This window comes from Pholcus phalangioides, unplaced genomic scaffold (assembly GCF_987345545.1).
Source record: "Pholcus phalangioides strain wild (caught in Gottingen) unplaced genomic scaffold, Ppha-v1.0 ptg000015l_1, whole genome shotgun sequence".
In the NCBI taxonomy this organism is placed as follows: domain Eukaryota; kingdom Metazoa; phylum Arthropoda; class Arachnida; order Araneae; family Pholcidae; genus Pholcus; species Pholcus phalangioides.
In genome coordinates this window covers 96,218,581-96,230,103 of record NW_028301608.1, presented here as the reverse complement: position 1 = coordinate 96,230,103, position 11,523 = coordinate 96,218,581, and the positions used below count along the sequence as shown (strand labels likewise).

General features: G+C 38.5%; 1 protein-coding gene across 1 annotated transcript in view; it reads left to right on the top strand.

Moving 5' to 3' along the window:
• The first annotated feature begins 6,905 nt into the window (after positions 1-6,905).
• Positions 6,906-11,523, top strand: part of LOC149077109 (putative G protein-coupled receptor No9) — a 198,411-nt gene continuing 193,793 nt past the window's right edge. Inside the window, exon 1 of the mRNA XM_089244836.1 lies at positions 6,906-7,204. The gene's annotated coding sequence lies outside the window, so the exon portion shown is untranslated. The remainder of the gene's footprint in view (positions 7,205-11,523) is intronic.

Sequence of the window (11,523 nt, the reverse complement as noted above, 5' to 3'; positions counted from 1 at the left end):
AAACAATCAAGTGCTTTCATGTAAAAAAAAACATATTTTTTCAATTAATAAGACCGATGTACTCAATTGGGAACTCTGACCGTTTAAAGGTTAATGCGACTTTAAATATTCATCTCACATATTCACCAATTTGATATTTTTCCGTGAAATACACTTCAGCAGATTTACTGCATCAGTGCATTTCTTTGCAAGGGAATATTTGCAATATACAAATAATACAAACACACACAAAATTAGAAACCGCAGCAGGAAAATTTTTCAACAAGGCGGCTGGGAAAAAAGGATAGAATAGAAACCATGTAAAAATAAAATAAAAAATGTATTAGAAAAAGCCCATAAAATTATGGTTGTCGTAGTCTAAATGCAGCTGCCCAAAACAAATAATATGCCAGAAAAAAAGTAACTGAACAACTAAAATAACTTCCCATTGAAATCCGGTTGTCATTCTTTGAATATGGATAACCTCTCGATTACTCTCTCCCACCCATCTTATCATATTTCTCTTGAAGGTGTCTATCGTGGGGAGGATTCACGACATCAGAAAATTAGTTATTCTTTACATTTACAACCCTGCTGGAGAAAAACTCACTGCTACACAATAACCTAGAATTATCCCTAAATAATCGAAACTGGTGTCTCCGAGCCGAAGGATTTGGAAGACGGCTTAACAATATTTCAAGATTCACCATATCGATCTCCTTGAAAATCCTAAATACCTCAATCATGGCTCAAGATGCCTATATATGCGCTGTTCCAAAGAAATTACATTCAAGGAATCAAGTCTTTCTTCATACCTAAAGCCTTGTATACCCGCCAATGTTACAGTGACTCTTCTTCAATCAAGTCTATATCCTTCTGAAGATAGGGTAACCATAGGCGTATGCAAAATTTTCTCGGGGGGGGGGGGTTAAGATTTTTTTTTCTTCTAATGGGGGGTTTTACGTTTTTTCCTGCAAAATAACACTATAATCTTGGATCCCCCCCCCCCTTGGGTACGCCATTGTCCATAACCGTTTTGTGTACTCCAGGCCAGGACGAACTAAGCATCAGAAAGGATGCCTTTTAATAATCAAACCGAGCATTCCATTTGCTTTTCTGACCACAGCGGAGCAATGTTCAGAAAACCCAAGCCACTCGTCAATAAGAATTCTCAAATCTGTATGCCTAGTTGCATCCGGAATAGTTTTCCCATTTAGCTCAAAAGTGAAACGATGGTTTTTCAACCCAAACTGAGTGACCACACACTTCTCAACCCTAAACGTGCTCCATTCATTCGCCCATGCTGCGATTCTATTCAAGTTGACCTGGAGCAGCTCCCTATCGTCTTGATTCCCGACGATACCCATTAACCTAATTTCCTCCGCGAATTCGCTAATAATCCCCATCAATTCCCTGATTGAGGTAATCGATAAAAATTGAAAAGAATGTTTGTCCTAGGACACTTCCCTGAGGGACTCCACTTGTGACACCTGTCTAATCAGAAAATTCCCGTTGACTATGACCCGCTGTGACCTATACTGCAACCATGATTCCATTCATCTCAATCAGTTGTCCCCAATCCCAATCCCATGTTTACGTTTCAAGAGTTCACTATGTTGAAAACGATCGAAAGCCTTTATGAAATCAAAATAGACCACGTCAATGTTTTTGCCTTTGTTTAAGACTTCAACGCATCATAAAAGAAGGTTGATTACATATGGCTTGTCCTTCCTGAATAAGCACTTATTGGCAGTTTCGCCAACATTTGGCAACTTGTTTGGAGAGAATCAGCGATGGCCCGTATTAATTATCTAATTATTTTGAATTTTTCTCGATCAAATATGGTCACTCTAATCATGAAGAAATAATAAGTTCATGCATAATGCATCTGCTTATATTTTTCGTCAAGAAAAGGTCTTGAAAACGTCAATCTCGATTGTAACGAGAAAAGTTCGTGGAAACTTCCAAGTCGTTATAACCGAGTTTGACTGTATTTGAATATTTGACGCGCATTCATGTGCACTATCCCTACGCGAATCAATCTCGGCTCTTACATACTTCATACAAATAGCGGAAAGTGGCATCATTTCTTTTCGACCAAATAATATGAAATTTCTGTCGTTACTTTCTGAAATCGATTATCATAAATACCTTAAATTTTAGAAGCTTCCGAAGTTATAAATATTTAGAATATGTTACAATTATATCCTGCTACGCGTATTAACAGCTTGAAAGAGTAGGAAGAGTAGGCAATTAGTAAGCTGATATTGCTGATCACCAACGGACATTAAAGATGAATGGATAATTGACTTGACCAAGCGGTCTATTCAGAATATCTGCCGCAAATGGTTTTGACTAACTACACTGCTGGCCACCGTAAATGCAACACCCTGAAGGAAGCATGCAAATAATATGAAATTTACAACATGCATTAGCGGAGGTGAGATATGCAAATGATTAGAATTTCAGCGCAGACGCACATCACGCGCGCCTGTGGCGCCACTTCAAAGCGCTATTTAAGGCTTGGAGATTTCGACGATTCGAAGTACGGCAATTGTGTTTTTCTTGTGGTTTTTTCAAAAAAACGATCAATTATGTCTCGTAGAAAACAGCGATCATCTTTTGATCAAGTATCCGAGTTCGACAGAGGAAGGATAGTGGCCTACCGAGATTGTGGATTATCTTTCAGGGAAATCGGTAGTCGTGTTGGACGAAACCAAACAACTGTAATGCGGATATGTGATCGTTGGATGCAGGAGGGTACGACGGACCGACGTGTTCGATCGCATCCGCCTCAGTGCACCACTTCACGTGATGACAGGCGTATTGTGCGTATGGCAGTGACGGATCGCTCAGCCACATCACGAACCATAGCACTACACATTCAGTCTGTACCGCATCATCCAGTGTCTGCGCGTACCATTCGACGCCGTTTACAGCACAGTGGTCTGTCCGCAAGACGTCCATTGCTTCGTCTACCCTTGACGCAGAACCACAGACGTCTCCGCCGCCAATGGTGCGATGAAAGAAGGATGTGGACGGCACAATGGAATGAAATTGTCTTTACTGACGAGTCACGCTTCTGTCTGCAACACCACGATGGTCGGATTCGAGTCTGGAGACACCGTGGAGAGAGGATGCTGAACAGCTGCGTTATGCACCGCCACACTGGTCCTGCACCGGGTATTATGGTATGGGGCGGTATTGGATATCACTCTCGCACTCCTCTAGTACGCATTGCCGGTACTTTAAAAAGCCAGCGCTACATCTCTGAGGTGTTGGAGCCAGTTGTCCTTCCTTACCTTCAGGGCTTGCCCACAGCCATATTTCAACAGGATAATGCGCGACCACACGTGGCACGCATTGTCCAAAGGTTCTTCGTCAATCGCCAGATTGAATTGCTTCCCTGGCCAGCTCGCTCTCCGGATCTTTCGCCGATAGAAAACATGTGGTCCATGGTTGCTCAACGATTGACCCAGATTACATCCCCAGCTGCCACACCAGATCAACTTTGGCAACGCGTGGAAGCTGCTTGGTCTTCTGTACCCCAAGAACACATCCAAAGTCTCTTTGAATCAATGCCGAGGCGTGTGGCAGCGGTGATCTCCAACAATGGCGGCTACTCTGGCTACTGATTTTGGCAGGAACCACACTTCACAGAAGTCTATAAATTTAATCATTTGATGCTTGGTCAACATGTTATCTACAAAATAAATATTGTTGCGATATCTCTTGTCTTTCTTGGTGTTGCAATTTGGGTGGCCAGCAGTGTAATTTCCACCCTTCGATGCATCGTGCAACTGATGGGTTGCAACTAATTTAAATCGATAATAAATTACTGTAATTAATTTACGTAAAAACTATTTTCATGTGTTCTATTTAATTTAATTAATACGCATGATATTCAAGTGGAACAGCGATAGACCAGTTCAAAATATCCCAAGACGTTCTGTAATGAGTTTCGCTCGATTGTAACTATCATCACGGTTGACATAGAAAAAGATTTGTTTTTGTACTTCCTCCTCCTAAGCACATCATGACACTTTGCTCTGTTTCATTGAGGAGATATAAGCACGCTGTCGAAGAAGACCTTCACCATGCAGGAAAATGTGCCTGTACGTGTGTTGTGAATGTAACTGGAAGTTTGCTTCCGTGTAGTGCCACTAACTGCTATAAATTTTATAGCGGTAATAGTGTACTGATTGAATAATTGTACGGAGGTGAGCCTGTTGCTCTCAGTGGCAAGATTTTTTAACGGGATTTTTTTTTTTAATTTATTCCTGGAACTTGGAAACCACAGAAAACAAATTTCAGACGACCACCACGGTAGTGCCTGCCGGTGGGGTTCAAACTTCGTCACTATGACCACACAACAACCATAGCGGCTTTTTCACTTCCAGAAACTTGAAAATTCGAGTCTCTCCGCTTCTCTTCGAGTGCCTAATAATTTGAAATTTATGCACATTGTACATGCATCACAAGAGCTGTATTTTATTATGCTGAGCTCACGTTTCAGCTAGCGATTCTTTGCGGTTGTCGCGATGAAACGCTATTTTCCAAGACCGGTGTGTCGGGTAAATACTATAAGCATCGTTTGAATTGGCGTCTCCTCCGGGCGGAAAGTTTTAAAAGATAGAATAGAAGAGAGTTTCACACAGGAGAATAATGTGGCCCGGTTCTCTGTGGATCTACCTTGACTGCTCTGGGAGAAACATTCCGAGAAGGATTATTGCATCTGTTATGGCTTTTGTATAAACAGACTATAACACCACCTCATCATCAACTACAAAAGCACACGATGAAATGTTCATTTTTGATTGTCATAAGCTAGACTTATTAAGTCTTGTTTTCAATCAATTTTAATCCATTTTCTTCATTTCAGACACCCCTTTCTATATTACCGACTTATCTCATACTCTTCAACTTTACGCATAGTTTTCAATATATACTATGAAGTTTAGATACTTAAAGACACGATGCATCATCTGAATATAGTTGTGCTCATTATAATGACCCCACGTTATAGCGACAATTACATTACAACGAACGGTAGGAAAAGTCCCACCTAATGTTTTCGTATTATGACTGTGCTATATGTTCTTCTCCCGATATAACGACCTCCCAATATAGCGTCAATTTTCTGTGGAACTATTGGGGTCGTTATAATCAGCGCATCGACTGTATCAACAAGTTTTACATTTTTTAAAATAATTTTTTGTCGCATCACGGTCATTTTCTGCACACGAGGGCTAATTATTACGGGACCTACAATTTATTGCCGATTCCGAAAGGCAGCGTTCGAAATTCTATATCACCGACAGGTTAGTGCGCCAACCTCTCGATGAGGGACTACCTGCGGTGGCAATCTTTTTCTGTGGTCATGTCACCGTGCCAGCCGCTGTGGTGGTCGAGTGGTCATAATGACGGACTCGCATCGCGAGGATCCGAGTTCGAACCCCACCGTCGCCATAGTGGTGGTCGGCTGAAGTTGGTTTCTTGAGGTTCCCAACTTCGAGGCGCAAATGCGAGCCGATCTCCCCATTAAAAAATCTCGCCACAGAGAGCAACAGGCCTACAACGATTAATTATTCAATCATTACACTTCACTCATAGTTAGAAAAACTGGTGGCAGATGGCAGCACTACACATAACAAGCATTACACAGAAACAAACTTCACGTCAGGTTTCACTACACGTACACACACATTCCCGCATGTACCAATTCGTTAGAGGTTCCGCAGAGGAATATGAACGAGGTACATGTGTGGTGTAGTAGTAGTTGTCACCGTGCCATGTCACCGTTTCGGTTGTACCCCTGTGTCATAAAAGTTTCTGACACGGACTGACCGGGTATCGCACTCGTGACACCTCTAAACATGCTTTGGTACTTTAGGTGACTGTCTCATCGATCTAGGGCAGTGGTTCTCAACTTTTGGAAGCCCGCCCGCGGCTCGGTTTCATTTATTTTTGTAAGTGGAAGGCCCGGTCAAGCACATGGTTATCGGAACATGAATGGTTGAAAAGGAAACGGGGCAGATCAGTCGTGGCCCGGTATGAATGATGGATGTCACGGCCGAGTACCGGACCGCGGCACGGCGGTTGAGAAACACTGACCTAGGCTACCGCTCCCAACAAGTTTTGTATGAGAATAGCTTGGCTATGAAAGTATCTGACGTCAACGTAATAACGTTCCTTACAAATAACACGGGTAATTAAGGAAAAAAGACCAGTCTCATAATTAAAAAGTGCATATGTAATCTATATTGTAACTTTTTTTTCTTTTCCGCGAATAAATGAGTACAAAAGAGAAATCTGAGGTTAAACTGATAAATTCGAATAAATGTTTGGCACAAATTAGTTTCCATCAGAGATATCTCGTGTCCTATTCGGAGATTTTTCCTCAGGTGCAAAATAAAAAAAAAGAAACAACATGACCTTCAGAGCAGTTAACCTCTGTTCTATGAAGATAAAGTGAAAAAAAACGGCACCTTTTGACTGACTCCGGGCCAGAGAATGTGGGTGTAGAATGCGTTTGATGGGCTCAGCAAGTGTCCCCTCTCGAAGGGATACTGTTGCTCTTTTACCGAGGTAAAGTGGAGGGCGATAGTCGAGAGTTGATATCGACCGTTCTCGTTCGACTCTCTCTTATAAGTCGATGAGGAATCGGCAGGCAGTGCCCTAAACACACACTCACACACACACACCACACGCAAACACATACTCGTTCGGAAAAGGGGTAACACTTTCCGAAGATATTATGGAAGAGGTGGAGAGAAGTGCGAAGAGAAATAGTCGAAACACACTAAACGAACTTCGCTCTTTTCTCGCCCATTTTTTTTTTTTTTTTTCTTATCCGGAAAAGTCGCCTCGTAGCGACACCCTGCGGTCCAACTTATACGATCATCACTCGAGCAAAGATTATCCGCGATCAGCAGCAAAAAACTATTGAGACAGAATATCTGCCGCGATATTAGAATCCTTTCTTGTGTGTATTTTTGTTCCTCATCATATCGGGTAAAAAGAGAAGTCTGAGAAAAAAATGCACACACACGCGGAACTTTTGACATCATTTTGTGTGTGATTACATGCCATTGTTCTATTTTTTATTTTTGCGTTTAATTTGATTTCTCTCGTTGATGATGGTGTGAATTCGAAACTTTGTCAGAAATAATGAAAATGAACTATGATTGTGGAAGAGAATATTAAAAACTGAAGAAAATTTCAAGTAAGTAAAAATAATTTACTTTCACTAATATATTTTTTTAAATGATAATTCTTGCATGATATTACGTAACTATCGAAAGAATTTCGAATTTTTTTATGGAATAAAATAATTACTATTTGGTTTTACTTATACAGTATATAAGTGTAATACAAAACTTATAGCTTAGTGACACTTTTACGATGACGATTATAATTCTGTGACTTGTAATATAACTATTCAAATTAATCTGATCGTCGTTTAGTTGTTATACAGTATGATACAAATGTGACACTGCGGCTCGTGTCACTTCAACAATGGTTATGATTATTACATGGTTATATTATCGATGTGATTATAAAAATTTATCAGGTCGAGAATTTCGCATGATAAAATGATATTTCACTTGTTGCTGCAATAATTCGTTAAATAATGGAATACATTTTGGTGTTATAATTTTCTATTGTATTGAATACATGATTCAAATAATTCCTATAAGGGCTAAAACGATTCTCATGCTGGGGGAAAATATCAATATAAACATACAAATACCCAAAGATCAGGTGTCTGTAAGATATATAATGCATATAATTAAAAGAAATGAATAAAAGATGATGAAATTATAAACGAAGATAAGAAGGGGGATATACAATAGCAATATTACGATTACAAAATAAATAATTATTGTTTACAGTACGTTAAAACATATTTTAGTGGCAGTTGTCAGATAGTCTCAAGCAGTGTCGATAGTATCATGTTATACAATATTCGCACGGAAGCTTAATGACATGTCATTGATGTTATAAAGTAACTCATTTTATTACGTGTTTCATAGTTGTTCTAATAAAACATGAAAATACCAATTTAAATTTAACTAAACTTCTAGTATCTTCGTCGCATAGATGGAAAATTACTATATATACACTTAAAATGATTTAAATATAGTCGTACATTTTAGTAATATTATTTCCCGATTATCAGAGATTTTACGAGATCATTTACCTAAACCTGTTTGTGAAACCAATGAAGTATATACTTTTTTGCAATTACTATAACACTCCGAATTTTGAAAATAATAATAATAATATGAATATATTTTTTATTAAAAATTCAATGTGTTTTTACAATTTATATACACGCTTGTTACAAAAAACTGGAACACCCCAGAAATTTACGAGACCAGTTCATGAAAAGCTGTACCTGGAAAGCCCACATTAAGGGCACGGTTATAATTTGCATTTTCATCTTCCAAGAGGTTCTTCTGGAGAATATCGGTGACAAAACATCTGCATAAAGTAGATCGAATGTTTCTTAAAGTGCAAAATTACTTTTTCCTCTTTGTTTCAAAAAAATTGAGCATCTGTCTTAAAACATATTATTTACATGAATATTTTCATGCAAGTTCAAATCAATTTGACCGAATAAGTGTTGGATGTATTTCCTGTTTGTGTATATAAAAACCTAGAATAGTTCAATATTCGCATTACCGGTATAAAAACGAGTCATTTCTGCCAACGCAAAATTACACGTGCATTTGCTTGGACAGTAACGAGAAAACGCGTGCTAATATCGTGCGAATACATTGTAGTGTAACCATCTTTGATCTTGACCATGGATTTTATGCATCAAGACATTGAATTGATAAGTTTCCCGTACAGATCTGGATCGGACTTCAAACATGAATCCCATCGTCGCTATTGTAGAGACGATAGCAACTGGTTTGCAATCGATCAGCTTCTTTTTTTTTTGCACGACTCATAAGTCTCTTGATAGGATCAGTATCGGGTGCAATGATCAGATATCGCGAAACCACCTAAGTATTGATGGTATTTTTATTGTACCCCTTGCCGAATTCTTGATCCAATCTTCATTTTCCGTCTTCCAAGTCTTCAGCTGCGCGGACCAAAAAACAAAGACCATTGGATCAGAAGACTTCTCTGGATGGAGGAGTATAATAGGCTCTGAACTTCTTATTCCAGATAACTTTTGCTTTTATTTACTACTCAATTAGCCTAGCACCGGGCAAACTAAGAGAAGAAAATTAACTCATACTTGCTTTCTACTTCGCAAAATTCTGTTTTCAAACAGGTTTGAATTGACTGGTATTAGTTTTCTCAACACTAGATGGATCACGGTCATTTTGACTGGTTTTGATCTTTCTTCTCGCTCGATTTGCATCATGGATCAGTTTATATTGCTGAAATTTCACAACTTTTCTTAACATTACTGAAATATTATACTGTTCAGCTATTACCATCAATTTGAAGAAAAAAAATTGGCAGAAATATTTTTACTCATACCTAAATGGACCATGACCGGACAATTTGACCGGTAAGGCCGTTTTGCATGCACAGCAAATATTACGTCGAATCGTGACATCAAATTTCCTGTAATAAAGACGTTCTAGGTTCGTCTAGTTGAAACCATCTTTATTGAATACCTAATGATGAAATGAAAATACCAGTTTGGCCAAAATTATAGCAATGCAAATCACTGAATCGTATCTGAAAGCTAGTAGAAATGTGCACACTATTGATGAGTTTTTTACTTCATTAAATCTTGCTTAAAAACTAAAACAGAATAATACCATCTTGGTGAGTGTAATAATTTAAGATCGAAAATAAATTTCGCAGGATTTTAAAAAAATTTAAAACAAGGATCGCTGCATAAAAGAAACACATTTAATAGTACATAAAGACATTCGACTGAGTGTTTTTTAGAGTGAGAAAAAACAAGATATTCTTGAACTAAGTTAAACGCATTGAGTTGAAATATATATTTTTAAGTTGAGGAAACATTTCCCGAAACCATTGCGTTTTACAACGAAACACAGTATTGTGTTATCAGATGGCTCGAAAGCGATCCATCCGTGCGAGTATCCATCATTTGCCAGAGCGCGTTTTCTACATCATTCTACTTAGCATCAATATATACTAGGTAGATTTGTAGAAAAAATATATACCACCGGAATTTCTTTCTTGTTGAAATTAGCTAGGAAACTTAGAGAACCTTACTTGTTCAGAAATCTCAGAATTGTACTAATAACAATCTTGAATCAAAGGCGTCGGTAGTGTCTACAACGTGGGTGCTCGACTTGATCATAAAAAATATTTTGATTTCTGAATTAATTTTTGGGGGTGTGCAGACAGGTGCTACAAAATACTGTGGGTGCTCGAGCACCTCCGGCTCCGATGCCACTGACAACAATTACCGTGGCATCAGGAAAGAGACATCGATGTCGGATCCTGCTATTCAATAACATAACAAACGGTACATTTCAGTGAGTGAGAAATCTATGAGAGGAAAATTTATTTGTAATGCAATATATAAATATATATTGAAAATGTAAGAAGTGTGTTGTGTGAATATAACCGTAGTTATATAATGTTTAGAATATCAATATTTTTTATTAATTGTACTACGAAGAATTTTTTTGGAATTTAAAATGAAATCGAATTATCTAATTTTATTTTTGGGAAGAATCTTATAAATTATATATTTTTTGTTTAGGGGCCGTTTAAGTATTACGTAAGCAAATTTTAAGCAATTTTTGACCTCCCCCCCCCTTGTCAGCAAAAGTCAACAAAACGCTGACCCCCTCCCCCCTCTTGTCAGCAAAATTTCGTCATCAGCTCTACCCCTCTGCATCCTAACTCATATTTTCATAAAGGGTGGTCGATGACGTAAGCATTATCCAAACCCCCCCCCCCCTTGTCATCAAAAGTCAGCAAATCGGTAATTCCCTCCCCCCCCCCCCCCTATCGATGATGACGTAACACTTGAATGACCCCTTATCTATATAAACTCATGTACATTTTAACATGATAAAATTTACGAAAACACGGAGCGTGTAGTGAAAATCCAGCTCATTTTGGGTTCAAAAATGAACCTTTCTTCCTTCTCTTCTCTCTTAGGTTCTTCCTTCCGGAAATTCCTTCTTCTCTTATGTATAACGAAACGACGGTCCTTCTAATGTTAATATAATGTCGGGTGTTATGTGGTAGGACCTCACGGTGCACCCCCGATCGAATCTACCACAATTCAAGGCTTCCTCTCAAGGCCAAGTGCAACAACCTAGTATAGGAAAAGAAATTATTTTTAGATTAGACAAAAAACGAACTAATATAAGAAAAATACGTAGATGTGCCATCTTTATATTGATCATAAGGTGCCAATAACCTCACATCATGACAGTGGAGTAGAATTCTAAAGTATATTTATATATATATAACTCTCCTACTACACATTACAGAAAGCGAATCGTCCGATTGCGTGCCAGTCGACGTGAATTAATGATATTCTGGTGACTTATAAAATACACGTCTTTCGCGCTTATTTCAAAA